This window comes from Anomaloglossus baeobatrachus, chromosome 9, assembly GCF_048569485.1.
Source record: "Anomaloglossus baeobatrachus isolate aAnoBae1 chromosome 9, aAnoBae1.hap1, whole genome shotgun sequence".
Lineage (NCBI taxonomy): Eukaryota > Metazoa > Chordata > Amphibia > Anura > Aromobatidae > Anomaloglossus > Anomaloglossus baeobatrachus.
Window position 1 is genome coordinate 185,321,091 of NC_134361.1, and position 21,310 is coordinate 185,342,400.

The following is a 21,310-nucleotide window of genomic DNA, read 5'->3' on the forward strand; positions in this document are numbered from 1 at the left end:
AATGTTTCACTTTTTTGCACTCATGAACTCCTAGGTAGCTTTGGCTGTATGCTTGGGGTCATTGTCCATCTGTACTATGAAGCGCCGTCCGATCAACTTTGCGGCATTTGGCTGAATCTGGGCTGAAAGTATATCCCGGTACACTTCAGAATTCATCCGGCTACTCTTGTCTGCTGTTATGTCATCAATAAACACAAGTGACCCAGTGCCATTGAAAGCCATGCATGCCCATGCCATCACGTTGCCTCCACCATGTTTTACAGAGGATGTGGTGTGCCTTGGATCATGTGCCGTTCCCTTTCTTCTCCAAACTTTTTTCTTCCCATCATTCTGGTACAGGTTGATCTTGGTCTCATCTGTCCATAGAATACTTTTCCAGAACTGAGCTGGCTTCATGAGGTGTTTTTCAGCAAATTTAACTCTGGCCTGTCTATTTTTGGAATTGATGAATGGTTTGCATCTAGATGTGAACCCTTTGTATTTACTTTCATGGAGTCTTCTCTTTACTGTTGACTTAGAGACAGATACACCTACTTCACTGAGAGTGTTCTGAACTTCAGTTGATGTTGTGAACGGGTTCTTCTTTACCAAAGAAAGTATGCGGTGATCATCCACCACTGTTGTCATCCGTGGACGCCCAGGCCTTTTTGAGTTCCCAAGCTCACCAGTCAATTCCTTTTTTCTCAGGATGTACCCGACTGTTGATTTTGCTACTCCAAGCATGTCTGCTATCTCTCTGATGGATTTTTTCTTTTTTTTCAGCCTCAGGATGTTCTGCTTCACCTCAATTGAGAGTTCCTTAGACCGCATGTTGTCTGGTCACAGCAACAGCTTCCAAATGCAAAACCACACACCTGTAATCAACCCCAGACCTTTTAACTACTTCATTGATTACAGGTTAACGAGGGAGACGCCTTCAGAGTTAATTGCAGCCCTTAGAGTCCCTTGTCCAATTACTTTTGGTCCCTTGAAAAAGAGGAGGCTATGCATTACAGAGCTATGATTCCTAAACCCTTTCTCCGATTTGGATGTGAAAACTCTCATATTGCAGCTGGGAGTGTGCACTTTCAGCCCATATTATATATAGAATTGTATTTCTGAACATGTTTTTGTAAACAGCTAAAATAAAAAAACTTGTGTCACTGTCCAAATATTTCTGGACCTAACTGTACAAGCCTTATTCATATACATCTACAATATTAAACATCCACCCTTATGGAAGATAATAGTTTGAATGTTTTTTCTCCAGTATTTTGCACTTGAACTACCTCCATCATATACTTTTGGTGCTTAAACTGCTATTTTAACCATGTCATGGTAAATATGGCCTTTTTATCACTGATGTATTTGAACTTGATATCTTTTTTCTAGTAAGCTGATAACCTGTGAAGATGCAACTAACCCTGTAAAGGAGCCTTTGGTGTGAAGAACAGCTATGATACTGCCACTGAAAAGTTTTCTGTGAAAGAAAAGAAGAATCAAGTTAGTGGAAAATGATAAGAACAGTCAGCCCAATGAAGGAAGACAAAACACAATGGACTAGTGGTGTCTTTATGTTATGTAAATGTCAAAAGGGTCTCCCATCCTCAGGAGACATGTGATAGGTTTGTGATTTAAGCCTCATATTGCCTTGTGAGACTCTGGATATTAAACATATTTGCTTTATTTTAGTGCAGCAAGGATTTAGGCTCTGTGCGCACTGGGAAATGAAATTTCCTTGCGTAAATTCCGCATGCTCTCAAAGATTACCGCACCCGCGGTAAAAACCGCGGGAAACTGCACCCGAAAACCGCATGCGGTTTGCCGCGGTTTGCTGCGGTTTTACCGCGGTATTATTCGCGGTATTGCCGCGGTTTTGCCACGTGCGGGTTGGGATGTGCTTTATTGCATTCAATGCAATAAAGCACATTGAAGAAAAAAAAAAAAAAAGTCATTTAATTCTGAGATAGTAGATAGAAGAATAGATAGAGGGATAGATAGACAGACAGAGGGATAGATAGAGGACAGATCGCTGCATTTCCCACGGTCGGCAGTGAGTTCACATTACCGGCCGTGGGAAATGACCGGTAATTACCTCTGCTGTCTGCTGCTTTCATTCAGCGCTGTGTGTTAGTCGCGGCTGGATGGAAGCAGCGCAGGACGTCGGAGTGGTGGATTACGCCGGAGCTTTGGTGCGGGAGGGGTTAATAAAATGGTGAACGAGGCTTGTTTGTTTTATTTAAAATAAAGGATTTTTCGGTGTCTGTGTTTTTTTCACTTTACTTACGGGTTGATCATGTCAGCTGTCACATAGACGCTGCCATGATCAAGCCTGGAGTTAATGTCGGTGGTCCCCCACCATCATTAACCCCTTGTATTACCTTGCCACCACTGCTACACGGTGGCAAGAAGAGCCGGGGACACGCCGGTATTGCCGCATAATGCATGCGACAGTGCCGGGGCAGCTGCGGCTGATATTCTCGGCTGCGGGAGGGTGAGTGAGGCGGGGGACATTATCCCTGCCCCTCTCCCTCCCCAGCCTGAGAATACCGGGCCGCCGCTGTGTGCTTACCTCGGCTGGAAGGTAAATATACAGCGGAGCCCACGTTCTTTTTTTTCTATATTTCCGTTTTCTTTCTATGTGTGTTCTATGTGTCTGTGATGTCTGTGTGTGTGTGATCTGTGTTTGTGTTTACTCTCTGCACGGCTTCCTCTTCCTGTAATGACATCACTTCCCTGCAAAACCGCAGACAAGCGATGCACATTACCGGAGGTAAACCGCGAAATACCGCAGGGAATAACGCAGGAAAACGCAGTGAACTGCACAGAATTTGCTGCCTGCGTTATTCCCTGCGGGATTTCATGATTAACATTGAGTCAATGGAGTGAAATCCCGCAGCGATGTGCGGAAAAGAAGTGACATGCACTTGTTTTTGCTGCAGGATTCCCGCAGCAAAACATGCAGCTGTCGAATTCCGCCCAGTGCGCACAGGATTTTTTTTCTCCATAGGATTTGCTGGTGATTCACTGCAGAGATGTTATGAACATTTTCTGCAGCGAAACATGCAGCAAATCCGCGGAAAATCCGCGGCAAAATCCGTTATGTGCGCACATAGCCTAAAGACTCCTTCCTTGAGGGAAGTTCCTTGTTAGTTCATCAGGTGGAGCCGATTTGTGACTACTTCCCTTCCCTTTAAATAGTCACATGTTCCATCACCTGATGCCGGTTATAAAATTGAATTCCTTTGGAACTGACCACTCTTGAAAGAGGAAGTCTGTGGAAGCTATTGGAGTCATGCCACCTGCAGCCCTGCTTCTTGGCTGCAGCAGTTAAGTTGCTGACCTCTAGTCTCTTGCAGGCCTGGTGCTTGGCAGTAATAGTTGGTGTATATCTGTTTTTCTCTATGCCCCTGTCTGCCTTTTTTCCCCTGTGTTTTATTACAGTAGTGATGATGTTTGGTGCACTTACTGGCCTGGGCACTATACAGGGTGAGTGGAGGGACAGTTAGGGACTAGGAACGTGACACGTGATGTCAACGAAGGGAAGGACTTGTATAGGTTAGTCAAAGTTTAGTGTCACTAGGTGCCCCGATTCCTGCTCACTATTGTCAGGGTCCTCCTCTCCCTTTCCATCCCCGTTGTAACCTCACTGTAAATTTTCCTATTAACTGGAGCCCTCTAACCAGGGTTACCCTTAGGCACAGGTTAGTGCTAAATGGAGACCCCACTGTGCTACGGGGCCCCATAACTAACTCTTACATTGGACTCAATTGCAGAGTTGGAGCCTGAGACTATTTAAATTCCCTTTGGGAGTAAGACTTTTTAAATTTACCGATTTTTGTAAAATAAGGTCAAGTGCTATAGATTGATTTAAGTAAAAAGTGTAATAAAAGTAGAAAGTGTAATTGTAAGAAAACAAAACTCTATCTTCAGATTTATGTTGTGACAGCACTGAGTGCACCCCTCGCAAATTTAAGTCTTTTTAATACAGGAAATGGCTTGTGCAGAAGACATGAAATCCCAGCTGTGCGCCGACCTCTCCACGTTCTGTATGTATAACATAGCGCTTAAGTACTCTCTTTGTTATGTTTTCGTAAGAGGGGAAATTACTTGGCACTTATATTTTACAACTTTGTATCAACATGACACTTTTGATGCTGGGGTAGTGTTACTGTACGTACAATGATGGCTTCCCAAATTGTCCCACGGAGTTTATACGGTAAGAGGATTGGTAAGAATTTTTTTTAGTAAAGAAAGCGATAAAGAGTAAAATGTGTAAAAATTGCAATTTAGAGCAAGTGGAATTTGATGACAGTTCTGTTGACAAATAAGTTGTGCCACCACATGTTCGTATGCTGCAGATCACGACGTATTCCGCACACCCACCCTAAATCTTTGCCGAAAGCCGTAAACAAAAGCTGGAAAGAAGAATTCGTAGGACGGAGAGCAGATAAGTTTTAAATTGTTTATAAATCCCTATGTTTACTTAAATTGACATGAGAAAACAGATAACATGCTCAGACGCATCGTTACGGATATGAGAAATTCCAACAAATGTAATGACTCCATTGTGTTCTTCCGACAGCAGAAAAAATCAAAAGTAAGCCTATGCGCACACAGCGTCTTTTTCAGGTGGATTATGCCTGTAACCCGCCTGAAAAAGCTCTCAGAAAACACTAAACATGATATGAATATTAACTGCATTGTCAAAACGACTCAATGTGTATACTGTATATTCCATCTTTTTAACCTTATCACTGCTTCAGGGTTCAAAAGCCATGAAGAGGCTAAAAGAAGTGACCTATTATAAAAGGGGCTAAAATGTAAAAACAAACAAACAGTGAGAAAGATGCCGCACAAACATATAAAAAACAATAAAGAAGACTCTAGAAAATTATGTATTCAGCTTCCGCAGAAAAAAGAAAAGAAAAAATTGAGGGTTTTTCTATAAAGTAATCCTTTATTTAAATGGAACCTGTCAGGTCCCCAATGCACCAGTTCTGGGTGCATATCTAGAATCCCTGCCTAACCATCCCAGCATTTAGTAGCATAGATAAAGAGTAAAGGGGGCTAACGAGATGTCGTTGGAATTGGTCATGGAATTCGTGACGCACATCCGGCCTCGTTAGCGACGTTGTTGCGTGTGAAACGTACGAACGACCGCTAACGATTAAAAATACTCACCTAATCGTTGATCGTTGACACGTTGTTAAAATCCCAAATATCGTTGATAGTGCTTGATGCAGGTTGTTTGTCATTCTTGAGGCAGCACACATCGCTACGTATGACACCCCAGGAACGACAAACAACACCTTGCCTGCGTCCTCCGGCAATGAGGTGGGCGTGTCTTTCCTTCGACTGCTCTCCGCCCCTTCGCTTCTGTTGGCTGCCTGCCGTGGGACGTCGCTGTGACGCCACACGAACCGTCCCCTTAGAAAAAAGGTAGTTCGCCGGCCACAGCGACGTCGCTAGGCAGGTAAGTATGTGTGATGGGGACTAACGATATTGTGCGCCACGCGCAGCGATTTGCCCGTGACGCACAAACGACGGGGGCGGGTGCGATCGGCAGCGACATCGCTAGCAATGTCGCTGCTTGTAAAGCGAGCTTAAAAGTATTTCTAAAGATTGTTATGAGATGCTATTGACAGCTGTGAATAGTCGCAAGGGTGTTAAGGCCCCGTTACACGCAACAACATCGCTAACAAGATATCGCTGGGGTCACGGAATTCGTGACGCACATCCGGCATCGTTAGCGACGTCGTTGCATGTGACACCTATGAGCGACCGCTAACAATACGATAAACTGCAAAAATCGTTGATTGTTGACACGTCGTTCCTTTCCCAAATATCGTTGCTCATTTTGGACGCAGGTTGTTCGTCGTTCCTGAGCCAGCACACATCACTACGTGTGACACCCCGGGAACGACGAACAACAGCGTTCCTGCGTCCTCCGGCAACAAGGCGGGAGTGACGTTAATGAGGCTGCTCTCCGCCCCTCCGCTTCTATTGGTGTCCCGCTGTGTGACGTCGCTGTGACGCCACACAAACCTCTCCCTTAAAAAAGAGTTTGTTCACCGGCCGCAGCGATGTCATTAGGAAGGTATGTGCGTGTGACGCGTACTAGCGGAATTGTTCGCCACGGGCAGCGATTTCCCCGTGATGCACGCACGACGGGGGCGGCTGTGATTGATATCGATATCGCAGTGTGTAAAGCGGCCTGTAGTTTCCTGGTTAGTCAGGCCACTTAGCGTATTATCCTGCCCCTGTCGGCGTGCTAACATGCTTTACAACAGACAGCCATCATGTTAGCTAAACACACAGCTGAGCATGCGCATGGCTTTGCACCCATCACCCTTCGGCTTCTTTGACGCTGGGTGTATGTGTCACGCCCAGCCCCAGGGCCGGGGGTACTTGGAACCGGGCTGGAGTGGACTAGTCCTGGGATGTTAGCGGTGGCGGGGTCCGGCTCCGTGTCTTTTAAATAATAATGAGGATGTGATGGGAGTTGTATTTTTAGAGATTTTAAAGTTTGTGACGCCACCTGTGGTTTTGCAGCTATGTGGCCCGCCGCTGCGCTGCCTGTTCCCCGGAGCAGGTGATGATGGCACAGCTGAGGTATTATTGCTCCCCACAGGTGGAGCGGGACCCTGGGATGACCATTGGAAATATGAAAAGTTTATGAGGGCAGGCTGTGACGCAGGAGGAATGGAGATGACACTGTGGCTTTGCAATAACGGTCTTTTTACTCACTATACCGGTTCTCAGTTAACAGCCAGATTAGTCCACTATGATATGTTGAGATCCCCAGTGATGGGCATCCGCCGATCCCGAGTTAGTCTGAGGCCAGTACCGGTTCTTCTTTGTTTCCCTTTCCTGGTCGTCTCGTCTGCGCTGGCTCTCTCCCGCCGGTCCTGCACCTCCACACACAGTGCCCTGAGCCAGGGGCTGCAAACCCTCAAGGGGAATTCTGCCTGCTTGGCTCCCTGATCCTCTGTGACCCCCTTCCAGTGGATTCGTGTGCTGCTTGTGGCCCAACGGTGCGTACAGCCACCCTAGCCTCTGGTGCTACTAGAAAGTCCTGAAGTCTCTTCCTAGCCTAGGGATCGGGACCCCGTTTATGACCAAATCCCTCCACTGGGAGATGTTGCTTCTGGAACAAGACTTTTGGGGAGTCTGACACCCCTCCCCTAATTCTCTAGGATTCTCTCTTCAACATCACCAGGGTTGAGGAAGACCCCCAGGGTCCAGACCCCTAGTCGGTCTCCCTCCGGCTCCTGACTCTCTGACTGACTCTGTCAATGGTCAACTGTCCACTTTTTAAACTTAGCTCCGCCCTTTTTATGTCAGACAGCTCACCCACTAAGCTCCGCCCCCTGGATGGTTCTAGAGACAGTGCATGGGGCTTAAGTGCCATAACCAGATTACTGGTCGCTAAGCATTAATGGGACCTGCCCTGGCCCTTATCTAATGTGTGAGCTAATAATTAGGTGTCTGCAGGTTTTTTGTACTTGAACCAGTAGATGACCCCTTTCTTACCCAGGATGGGGCACCACACCTCTGACTGAGGTGCAGTACCTCTGTGGTGACGGTAGACTCAGGGGCGCCACATATGTGTTCTGGGTTCAAAAAAGCTCACTGCCCATGATCTGTTTTCTGATCATGCATACTACTCCTCTCTGAACCCGGGACATATACACCTGACTTCTGGGTAGTGCGTATGACTGGAAGTGCAGATGACTTCCGATCATGGGCAGTGAGCCTCTACGAACCCGGGACGCATAGATCTGGTGTCAAAGAAGCTGAAAACTGATGGGTACAAAGCCGCTTGCATGCGCAGCTTTGTATCGAGGTGCCATGACTCTGGCTGTTGTAAAGCATGTTAGCACACCCACAGGGATGAACTAATATAATGATATATAAGATAATGGTATATAACAGATCTATTGCTGGAGGCATAGATGTGAAGACATATGTCACATGATGTCTGACTCAAAACTAACCGAGTGTCAGGACTTATTCTGACGCTGTTCACACAGCAGAGTCAGACACTGCACATGATTTTGCTTTTGAGTTGTACAGACAGGCTTGAGCGTCGACCAGCTGTGCTCTTGTTAGTAATCAGGCTTGCAGGAGTTGATTTCTGCTAGCCTGTGGATTACTGCTTGAGTCACATGTTGCAGGAGACTTATCACAGTCATCTTCTCCCTTTTTAATTTAGTGGAACCTGGTCTCCCATGCCGATGATTGCTTTGTGCCTTGATATCCAGTTGCTGGTGAACTTCTGTGTGCTATTTGGTGTTTTGTGGAAATACTCTTGTTGTCTGATTATTTCCTCCCTTCATTTAATTTCATCCTGATCATGTATTGTCTATAAATCTGTGAGTGATTGCTGTGAGTTTGACTTTTGTTTTTCTCCCCCGCCTGTTTATTTGTGTGGGATTAATCACTCCTGTCCCAGCACTCTCCTGGGTGGAGAGAGAGGGGCCACTAGACCAGGGTTGTTCAGGAGCTAGGGTAAGGAAGGCGGCCCAAACATCGTCACCTTCAAATGTATCTTTGGGATCAGGGTCAGTTAGGGTTCCCCTAGCCTAGTGGAGGGAATATTTTTTCTGTAGGAGCCAGTTGGAAATGTCTACCATTATTCGGCGGTTGCAAAAAATTATGAACTTGAAAATTTCCCTACTATATTTAGTTAAACACATTGTGACGGCTGGAGCTTCTATTTTTGGTATTGATATGATATTAGGTGATATTGATCTTGTTGCTTCTCACAACTGATTTTCCATGTTTGTGTCAGCTGGGACTGCTGTATATACATCATAAAGGAAACACTGAGGGCATATATGTCACAAGAGGGTATGCGGCCATATATGTCACAAGAGGGACTGCAGCATACACATCACAGTGGAGGCTAGGGGGCACGGACATATCTGGAGAGCACAGACATCACTGGAGGGCACATACATCACTGGATGGCACATATACATCTCAGGGGGGCACTGGGAGGACACATACATCACTGGACGGCACATACACATCTCAGGGGGGCACTGGGAGGGCGCATACATCACTGGAGGGCACATACACGTCTCAGGGGACACATCTCAGGGCACATACATCACTGGAGGTATATGCACATCTCAGGGGGCACTGGGAGGGTAGGCACATACATCACTGGGGGTATATACACATCTCAGGGGGGCACTGGGAGGGCACATACATCACTAGGAGTATATACACATATCAAGAGGGCACAGGTAGCTCTGGGGAGGCTGGAGGAGCACAGGTATCCCTGGGGAGGCTGGAGGGGCACAGGCAGCCCTGTGGAGGCTGTAGGGGAATAGTCAACCCTGGGGGACACTGGAGGAGCACAGGCAGCCCTGGGGGATGCTGGAGGGGCACAGGCAGCCCTGGGGGATGCTAAGGCAGCTGCTCCTCTTCTGTGGGATGAGAGGGCATTGCGCGCCTACCCTGCCCACAAAGTAGGTCCTCACGCTGGCATTGGCCAGTGTGAGAATGTAATCCTGGAAGGAGCTCAAACATCTTAGGCTCAACTGTGTATGCATCGTAGCATTCAGCATTGAATGTTCTGTACGGGATTTAAGTGGCCAGCAGCCAGCAAAATGCGGTTACCGCTCGAGCACTGCTGTCTCTGGAAATCTGCCTGGGGGCTGCAGAAAAGGTCATCGTGGGCCGCATTTGGCCCGTGGGCTGGAGGTTTCCCTCCCTGCCCTAGCCTGAGGTCTAGTTTAGGCTCCCCTGTTCCTAGTGATCTCGTCACACCCCGTGACACCATACTACCATAGTACAACATAATCTAAAAACAATAATGAGACTCTGTACTCATCGCTCCTTGAATTTCTTGGTGTTTGAGAAAGGGGCACTACACCACACTTTTCTGACCATTAACTTCCACTTATTGCAGCTTCTTTAAGTCTTCATCTGCTCTGGATAAGCAAACAATATGGAAATGAAGTGTGCACCTCTACAATGGATGCCCAGGGATGTTTTTTTTTCAAAAGGAAAAAGAAATTACCACAACAGTTTATTCCTCTTCTCTCACTCCCTTCCCTGAGGTACAGGACATCACACATCCTAACTTCTTCTCTTTCCTATCGTTGCTCCTCTCTGACTCCCCCCAGTCTCTGGAGTTGGCATGTTTCTCAAGCTGGGCAGCAGATGGTGAAGTGTCAGTGATTAACAGAGCAGCAGAGCAGTGTCTCAGTTGCAGAAGTGTCATTTCTTTGAAGATAGTAAGTAATTACAGAAAAATATTACACTAGTTAAGAGAGGGGCAGGCAGGTACTGTAGCTAGAGAGGTGATATCTCAGAGAGGAAAAAAAATCATGGTAACATTTTTATTCCCACTCTTAATGTCATGGGTGGGCTGGATTCCAGGGGGACCTGAATTGACCCTCAGACTGTGATCCCTGCACTGACCCTTATCTCAGAGGTACACTTAAGGGTAGGGAGGTCTGGGCCCCCAGCATGTCCCTGTCTCCTCATCAGACCCTGACCTAAGAAACCTGGGGAGCACAGGACACCCTCTCTTAAATGACATGAACAGGGGATAAAAGAAAAACTCACTCACTCTGCAAACGACCACAAAGGGAAGACAACAAAGGCACAAGTGGAAATATAATAAAAGAGAAGAAGTAAGAAACACCAAGGTACACGTCCACATCACACAAGCAGCAGATCATAGGTCACCAAAAGAGAATAGCCAAGGACACCAGGGTTTTGCAAGAGCATGAGCAAATGCTCTCTTCGGCAATCTCCTTACAAACTCCCCAGCCTTAAATCAGGAGAGCCGAGCTGGGGATGCTAATCAGGAACCTGACTCTGAGAAAAGCTGTACACTGTTCTAAAACGATTAAGAGAAGGAGCAACTAGTAGTGAAACCCTATACAGGGGCAGTCTGGTGCAGCAACCGGGGGGCCCAAATGCACGACTGCCAGGAACCAGTGGTGATTGGCTCTTACAGATGGTTATAGTCACTTAATGTCCGGTGCTGGTGTGCTCAGATGTGGCAGTGCGGAGATAGTAACTTGGACTTGGCAGCACAGAAGAGATGGCTCCTCTGATGTGGCAACATGGAGGCGGTGGCTCAAACATGGTGCCACAGAGGTGGTGAGTCAGACATGGCAGCATGGAGGTAGTGGCTCAATCGTGGCAAACGGAGGTTGTGGCTCAGACGTCGCAGCACAGAAGTGGTGGTGGAGAGCAGGCTCTAAGATGAGACAGTGATTAGGGACTTGGGAACTAGCAATGCACTAATAGGCAGTGTTCCTCAGGCGCCTCCTGTAAGGGGATGCAGTCTTAAATATCTTTATAGTAACAGGTAACCTCGGGATAGCTCCTCGGTAATGGCACGCCGGCCCTTTAAGAAAGGGGGCGTGACCACGCACCCTATGGGCGCTACAGAAGGCCTGAGGAGGAGGCCACAGCAAACCCTGGGGCAAGAGAGGAGGGAGTTGAACCACTGGGCAAGTGAGAGGGAGGACGCCCCTGCCGGAGCCTGGGAGCAAGAGTGTGCAAAAATACCATGCTGGGAATAGGCAGGTGAGAGGGAGGGCGCCCCCGCCAGAGCCTGGGAGTGGGGACATGCGTGGATACCACTCTGGGACAGGGAACGGGCGCTACATAACTCCTGCTGGGAGCAGTGGAAACAACTCAGCCGACGCCCGTCAAAGCTAAACAATTTAAGAGAAACCAGGTTGCCTGTTGGACTCTGTAATGTGAACAGGGTCTGACGCCGTTGCTGTAATCTGCGGGTGCAGATCCGGACAGCGCATGACACTTAATTAGTCCTGGCAGCATGTAAACCACTGCACTACACAGGAAAAAAAAATTCATTTTGAGCTGTGGTGTCATCTGGTTACAATTCAGACATATTTAGGTACTTTTCTCTATTTTCTATAAGCTCAGAAATTCGAAAGTCCAGGAAATCTCTTTTAAATCTGCAATGGATTCACTAATATCCCATTCACTTTCATGCCAAGTTTCGTTTGCTATGTTTTTTTTGTGGAATACAGAAATACTACATACTTTAAATCCCAGTAGTTTAACTTGGTGATTTGTGATGTTTTAATCTTTACAAATTAGTTGAAAATGCAAGAAAGAAAATATAAAAAATGTGCACACATGAAGCCAACTTTAGAGAAAGCTAAACTTTTATGCTGTGTATATGATTCTTCTATTAGGAGACGGTCGAAAGCCGAGGAGCGGCAAATGCTTAACATGAATGAAATTAAGAAGTCTACGAGGAACGGTATCTAATAAATGTATGAGCTCTTGACAGACGCACTTGTCATGTTCACATTTCCGTTCCACAAGGTCAGCTTTGCTTGTCATTGGTGTCATGGAGCAGTACTTACTTGTCAACACTTTATATTAACTTGGTGTAAAGCAGTTGAATCAACCATAACTAGGAACACATAATGTCGTGTGGCTAACCTGTTCTATGCCACAGGGTTCTGTTGAACAAATTTTTGGTCAAGTGTGTGAGCGATTTTCTGGATAAATAATTGCAGCGTACACTAGTGCTGGTGTCAGTGGCTCTAAGCTAGTGAGCATCTTGGCCCATGAATTGCCTCTTTCACCTAAATATAGCTGTAGGTGTGTCATGGTTGACAGAGAGTCCTGTGGTGTCCTGCTGTAGAAGGTCACAGTATTTGGCTGCACTCAGGTCTCTCTGACATTCTACTCTTCCTGCTGTGGTGTAAATGGTATTCTATGTATCGTCTTTGCTTGGGGTTATCCCTTTCCTTTTAGGACCCTGCGGATATCTTCACCTTTCAGCTGTTAATCATCACCACTTCCCCTTGTGTCCTTTAAATATCCACATTTTCCCTTGGTGTTTGCTGGTGATAGAGTTATATTCCTAGATAGGCCTTGGATGCCAACAGTCGGTTTGTATTCATCTGAAGAAACATTGTTTGCTGGAGTTCCTTTCACTGAGTCTTCTTGGAGATAAGTTATTTGTTCACTTCCCTCTGTTTCTGCTCCCTGTGTCTTCTTCAGAGCTTATGGGGTTGACTAAACGCTCATCCCATCCATTCCTTACCTAGGGTCAAGTTCAGGGTCAGATAGGGGATAGGTATCCTGCTCGGTGCAAATGTGCAGAACCTATCTAGGGTGGTCAGGTGAGCCATGGACCAGTGGAAGGTTTGGTCAAAGGTCATGTGGCGCCCCAGGATCTGGTTGCCACAACAGCATTGCCCCTCAAAAGGGTTAATGCTGAGCCTGGAGGTAATTGGGGAAATCATTGGCCAGTAGGTACCAACATCCAACACAGTTTCTCCCTCAGGCCAGCAGAGGGAGCTCTGAACCTGGAGTTCCAGGGAGCATTCCTCAAGCCTGACCTGAGGGAGGAGTTAGTGTTCAGTCTGTTTGGGAAGTTGCAGAGTGAAGACACAGAGTAATGCTGTCCTGTGGACTGGGGCCTGGAGCTGGAATAGCTTGGCCCAGTAAAGCAGGATTGGCAGAGAGTCACAGAAGAGAATTAGGACTAACCGTTTACCCAGTAAAAGAGGAGAAGGTAAAGAGACTGTTGTTTGTGTCCGGTCCTTTCACCGCCCTGTCGGCCCTGCACTACACCGCAACTACACCGACACTTACAAGCACCAATAGTTGCCCCGGGGCACCGCTCCACCTGTGGGGAGCAGGACCATCCAAGCTGCCATTCCATCAGCCCCGGAGGCCCCATACAGCAGCGGCGGCTTAATAGCCGCAAACCACAGGTGGCGTCACGAATATAAACTATAATCACCCCCACTGAAGCCATATTAATTGACTCCCGCCAGGGTCATGGAGTCGGGCCCCGCTACCACTGACGACCCCCGGACTAGTCCGGCCCGGCACCGGGTGTCCCATAGCCCTGGGGTGGGCGAGTCAGTCACCATCTCCCCCATCCCTAGACACAGGGTTTCCCTTCCCAGTTGCCATACGCTAGAGTGACAGTAGGGTTACAAAAGCGTCATGGTAATTTTTCATTGCCTATATAGCATCAATATGTTACGCATCGTTGTACAGAGATTGTCACCTTTGGCACCAGTCCACTGTCGCGCAATCTTATTATAAAAACATGAAACATGATTGAAGTTGATGTAGTTGACTGTGTCTTTAGCAGTATCACAAAGATCTAAGTGGTTAGATATTCACAAAAGGAATATCGATTGACGTTTCTAGCACCTCAGGGGATGTGACTGTACAAGGTGCCAGCAAATATTAAACAATATTCATCATCCTGTTTATTTTGCCAAAGGCATTTACTAGCTTGGTGTAACCAGGCCAATTGTGAGATTACTGTTCTATTTTTTTAATGCATTTTCATTATAAAGCTTACAGCTAAATTTTTACAAATCAATAAACACAAATCTATGCAATAGATTAAAAATGGGAAAATATTATGAGATTGCTGTTTGAGTGTTGTCCCTGTGGAGTTGGGTTTTCGGAGATATCCGCTCTCTAGATTTCCCTTACTGATGCCTAATATTTTCTGTTTTGTTTTCTTCCTGTCACTCTCTTCTCTATCTTTTTCTCTATCTTATTGTCTGGGTGACTTTCTATGCTCTCATTCATGAAAAGAGAGCTTGTAGTGTCGGCATCCCTTCACTCCCGTGCCTCTCCCCAGGAGGGACGCTGACTCACTCACCGCCATGGCCGGACTGCGTCCTTCCATGCACTACCACGGCTGTCCATCTGCTCCTCTGCCTCCGCTTCCCGGGGCCTGCGTGCTGCACTGGTCCTCTGGGAATGTGCTTAGGGCACGCACGCCTGCCAAGCTCTTAAAGGTTCAGTGTGCCACTTCCCAGAGGTGACTCTTAGCCTATGGCGGAGAGACACTAGGTACGAAAGGCATCCCGGCACCTAGGGGGAGGTGCCTGTGCCATGCCCTTAGTTAGTTTACCTGTCTGGTCCCATGCTCCTGTCTCATTACCTATACCTGTGTCGGCCTTCCCAAACCTGTCTGATCCTGTCATGTCCGTTGTACCTGTCTGCTCCAGCCATCCTGTCTGCCTTGGCCGTCCTGGCTGCACCCGCCTCTGCAGAGACTGTACCCACCTGCACCTTTGTCCGTCCCTGCGTTCCCTGTCCTGGGGGTCAGCTGTCACAGTCCTGTACACTGCCATGGGAGTAGCACCTGGTGTCCACCCTGGTGGTCGCTTAGTTAAGCCCCTCTGATGTCAGGGTAAGCCTGGGTCCACCCTGTGGTCCAGCGTTATAGAGCTGTATTCAAAGTTGGGCGAATTTCTTGAAATAAAATTTAATTCTACTCAATTTTTTTTTAAATCCGTATTGACCAAAATGCTCTTTCGGAAGTCAAGAAAAAACACCCGGCTTTGTGCTCACCTTTAGTGGGGAGGCAAAAAGGTTAAAAATAAAAGGCACTAATACCTCCCTGCTCACCTCTCTGGCCACCTCTGCTGCTTGCTTTCCCCCAAAAAATTTTCAGTGCCTCTTCTTACCACTTCTGTGAACTGAAACCCTCTGCATCTTCACTCCCGAGCATCTTTACTCCCGAGCATCTTCACTCCCGAGCATCTTCACTCCCGAGCATCTTCACTCCCGAGCATCTTTACTCCCGAGCATCTTCACTCCCGAACATCTTCACTCTAGGCTGGGACTTCTGTTTTGTGACTAGGTGCAGAATGTCTGTATGCTTTTGTGCTTAGTCCAAGACTTATGGAGCTTAGTTGCAATTGGAAGTCTCAGCCTAGTGGGAAGGCGTACAGGGATTCAGTGCAAAGTTATGGTAAGAAGAAACGCCAAGGATCTTACAGGGGAAAGTGAGCATCGGAGATGAGCAATGAGTTGTATATTAGTTTTTTCTATATCTTACATTTATTTAGCCCTGGGATCTTTCCAGATTCCAGAGTGTAATAATGCACATTCAATTTGGTTAAATTCGATGCAAATTAAATTAAATTTCCTGGTAAAATTCGTGTGAATTGTCCAGTTCGCATCTTGTAAGATCCACTCATCTGTACTGCTGTTATACTATTACAATTATGATTATCTGATAAACAGTATATATTATTTACAGCACTCATTGTCTAGTTTATTATGCTTTAATGTCTTTTGTCCTCATTTAATTTGTTTCTCTACTTTTCATTGCATAATGGTACAATAGACATATTGGAATAAAAAAAAACTTTCAGGTAGTAGTATGAAACTTATTAATTATGTCATTGTACTGCAGCCCAATATAACTCTCAATTTGATTTTCTCTCTTGGCTCTGATATTATCCTATTGGATATTTTTTTTTAAGAAACACCACCAGACGCGGAGAATATTTTAAGGGTAAAGTACTATAGAGCACATCATATGGCAACCCCTGTACTGCCTACATGTGACGGGGAGACAAAGATGGCGCCGGTGACCCCTAAGCTGACCCTAAGGCTGGGGTCCCTTAGCTGTCCCTTATCCCAATGGTAGACTTGAAGGTAGTCAGGGTCAAGCCTTCAACGTGGCTTTGTCACCTATCCTGGCCAGGATGAAAAAATTCCCCCCACCAAGAGGACTGACTGGGACAAAGATCTCAAAAAGCCACCAACACAGAACAACAGACAGGGATAAACAAAACTCACACACAACTAAAACCTGCACCAGGGAATAACCAAAGGTACACGGGTAAGGGTACAAAGAAAAGGAGGTTGTAGACTTACTACGATCACAGACGATAGCAATAGACACGTTCTCTCTGCTCCTGGGCTAGCTCCAACTGAGTTGAATATCCAAGAGCCTCTCCAGGAAGCAGAAGGATAATATACAGACCGGAAATGAGCAACTGCCGGCAACTGAGTAAGTCTCCTGCAGCACCAGAGAAGAAGTTTACCCTAAGGTGCCCAAAGGAAAACAACACAGTTTAACACTAGAACTACTGAGGTAGTCATTTTGACTACTTTGCACTATGTATTTCTCCTCTGTGACTACATTTTTTGGAATTCCGGCTTGAGACTCAGTGACATTTCCTCAAATAGGATGTTAAAAAAGATTTTGTGGCAATAAATAATTTAGGTGCAAAAATTGCGCATTTATTTCAACATTCACCTATAACTACTAAAGGTAGTCATTTTGACTACCTGCTATATTTTGCTGTCCTTTTGTCACTAAAAGTTGCTGTAAGTTGCTGTAAAGTTTTGTGCATAATTTTTTCACTGTATCTTATGTACCCTGATGTTCATATAAATGTAGTTCAATTCAGATGTCAACTTTTCACATTTTCATTGTGTTACCTGGTTGTATTACTGTGTAATGCTGATCTGAATAGAGCTTTTTTGTAAAACTGTAGGCTCTTATCTTATCTTATGCTAACGAAGGGAGGTGTTTTTCTCTGGTCCTAGCAGTAGACAGTAAAGGCCCAGTCATACACAACGACTTACCAGAGATCCCGAAAACGATGCGACCTGATAGGGATCGCAGGTAAGTCGCTGGGAGGTCGCAGGTGAGATGTCACACAGTCAGATCTTGCCAGCGATGCAGAACAATACAGGTTGCAGTAGCGACCTGTATAACGATCTCAGCAGTCACTGTGACCCTGTCACACAGTGTCACACACAGCGATGTCAATAGAATAGACCTGGCTCACTGCGGAGGGGCGGGTGCTCTGGAATAATAAGTCCAGCTGACGCCACTACAGGGGACCCCCTTACCAACTAACCGCAGGCTTCCTTACATTAATTTATTCGGCTGCTCTGCCATCTCCTCCTCATTGGAAGCATTCCTGCGTTGATTGGATTAACATACATTAAGCAGGATACCTCATCTGCAGACCCACCACGTACTCCTCTGATGCTCTTTGATACACCTCTATGTATAAATCTGCTTTTTCAGTGATTTCCCCCTCATAGGAAGGATTTTCGCTTTTTCCTGCTTGAAATCCCCCTGACCTAAACAAGACACATCAGGTGAAGTTTATCACCCCGCACCACAACCTATTTACAGCGGTACACTCTAACATACTGACCTGGTCAGATTCAGCAAGACCAGATAACCTTAAATTACCTCGTGACGTGACCTTTCACCCAGGTGATTAGACACTCTATCCGATTTTGACTGACCATCACTAATCAGTTTTCCTACTGTGGAGACTTACTCTGTTACATACCTATTCACGGTACGTCATTGATGGGCATTCTGCATAGCATTATACACACAGGTTTACCTACAAGACCGCGTGCGCAGTCTTTCCATTATTTTTGACGATCAGTTTTTGTCTCCTATTCACACTGATGTAATTTGACAGCTCTCTTGACACATAGTCCTAATGTCCCTGTAAAAGATCCAGGTGGATCGAAACGTCGGACGGACTATTTTTTGTAAATACACAATAAAACATATTTTTCAAGCCATATCAAGGACTCTTCCATTACATTGTGGTGTGCCGGATAGACTTTATCGTAAACACAGCGATGTGTCCGGCCCAGCAGGACATCGCCTTTGAAGAAAATGGCCTGGACCATTCTGCAACGACTAGAAATCTCACAGCAGGGGCCTGATCGCTGGTAGGTGTCACACATAACAAGATCGCTAACGGGATCGCTACTGTGTCACGGAAACCGTGACTCAGCAGCGATCTCGCTAGCGATCTCGTTATGTGTGACGGTACCTTAAGTCTAGATACTAAATTACTTTAATTTCACTTGGAGAGACAAAGACAACAGATGCAGACATAAGAGCTCTGAAAACTGTTACAGGTATATACAACATTTTATTGTCATATTATTCGATTATTTTAAGAAAGACTTTAGCTGTCTGTCAACTGATTCAACCCACCTACGTTTGAAGGTGGCAGAACATGTATTATTTCTTATAGTTTTCATTTCATTTCTATTTTTCAGCAGTGAACCAGTGAACTCACAAGTGGAATTTCTCCAATTTACTAATATGGCTAGAAGACGTGCGGTAAAGCCTGAAGATATTCTGGCTATTTTGCAATCCATACCAGAGGATGAATCGGAATCCGAATGTCAGGATACTCAAATTGATACGGACAGTGATTAAGATTTCAATCCTCAAACGAGTGAATCTGAAGACTCAGAAGAAACAAATCTGGAAGGTAAGTAGTTATGTGTATTTATTTGTTCTTCCACACACCGAGTTACTAAACAAAAATTCTAAATATTCATCAACTTTTTTGCCAGACGTTGCAAGCTCATCAACTGGGGATCAGGCTCATGCGTTGATGTTGCCTCGCGACCATCCTCCCGGTCGTGGACAGAAAAAAATCTGCAAAATGTCCCAGATATGTATCCACAACAGAAGACGATGGCGACGAAGGCGATGCAACACCTGCAAGCACGCCGGAACAATAATGAAGAGTTTACTCTTTCTGATGAGCAGCTAGATGCATTTCTAGCAATATTTTATGCCCGTGGACTATCGGGCACGAGCCATCACTCTATTGCAACTATATGGTCAAATGACTCTGGAATACCGTTATGCAAAGCGATAATGTCTAGGGACCGTTTTGTAGAAATTATGCATTACCTCAGATTTGATGAGAAGTCCAATCGATCGCAGAGACTGCAAATCGACAAATTTGCTCTCTTTTCTATTGTGTGGGACAGGTTTATTGCCAATTGCATTGCTTGTTACAAACCTGGCCCATACATTACGGTTGCTGAACAACTTTTCCCAAGCAAAACCAGGTGTCCTTTCACACAGTATATACCTTCCAAGCCAGATAAATATGGCCATAAATTTTGGCTAGCTGTAGATAAGGATAGTAAATATGTTGTAAATGGCTTCCCTTATCTGGGTAAAGATGATTCACGCCGTGCTGATGACCGTATAGCTGACCACGTAGTCATGAAACTATTGCAGCCGTTTTTGAAAAAAGGTCGAAATGTAACCACTGATAATTATTTTACATCAGTAAAACTTGCCAAACAACTAAAAAGCCAGGGAACGACTATCGTGGGTACGCTAAATAAGATAAGACGATAAGTGCCTAAAGAAATAAAATCAATGAAAGAAAAGTTGTACAGCACTAAAGTCTATAAAAATGAAGATAATTTTACACGTACCGTGTATCAAGGTAAGCCAACCAAAAATGTGATCATTTTGAGTTCCGTCCATCCCGATGTTCTTGTTGCTTCTGAATCTCCCAAAAAACCTCCAGAAACTGTAAAGTTTTATAATGAAACAAAATATGGAGTAGATGTAGTAGATCAGATGGCACGCAAATACAGCACAAGAACAGGTACTAGGAGATGGCCTGTTCACGCATTTGAAAATACCTTAGGCGGGCTTTGCACACTACGACATCGCAGGTGCGATGTCGGTGGGGTCAAATTGAAAATGACGCACTTCCGGCATCGCATGCGACATCGTAGTGTGTAAAGGCTCGATGATACGATTAACGAGCGCAAAAGCGTCGTAATCGTATCATCGGTGCAGCGTCGGCGTAATCCATGATTACGCTGACGCGACAGTCCGATGTTGTTCCTCGCTCCTGCGGCAGCACACATCGCTGTGTGTGAAGCCGCAGGAGCGAGGAACATCTCCTACCGGCGTCACTGCGGCTTCCGTAGGATATGCGGAAGGAAGGAGATGGGCGGGATGTTTACATCCCACTCATCTCCGCCCCTCCGCTCCGATTGGCCGCCTGGCGTGTGACGTCGCTATGACGCCGCACGACCCGCCCCCTTAACAAGGAGGCGGGTCGCCGGCCAGAGCGACGGTCGCAGGACAGGTGAGTCCATGTGAAGCTGCCGTAGCGATAATGTTCGCTACGGCAGCTATCACAAGGAAATCGCTGCTGCGACAGGGGCAGGTACTATCGCGCTCGGCATCGCAGCATCGGCCTGCAATGTCGCAGTGTGCAAAGTACCCCTAAGACTTAGCGGGTATAAATGCTTGGATATTATACAAGGAGATGACCACCGGACAAATGTCACGCAAGCCATTTTTGCAAAAGCTTGTCACAGAGTTGAGTGCTCCGTATGTTGAATCTAGGGGAAAGGTGGCATGTCCCAAGTTGCTACATCTTCAGATGTGATGTCTCAAAAAAAATTTTGCCAGATAAAAGCAAAATGCAAAAATAATCGATTTGTTGGAAATTGTATGACTTGCCATAAGTCTTTGTGTGGGCAATGTACCACTGTAATTGAAAGACGATGCCTGAAAAACCAATCAACAAATGTTTAGAAAGTTACCGGTAGAGATGAGCGAACCGGTCCCGGTTCGGCTCGAGGCGGTTCGCCGAACGGAGGTCCCGTTCGAGTTCGGTTCGTCGAACGTTCGACGAACCGAACTCGAACTGCATAGGAAACAATGGCAGGCAATCACAAACACATAAAAACACCTAGAAAACACCCTCAA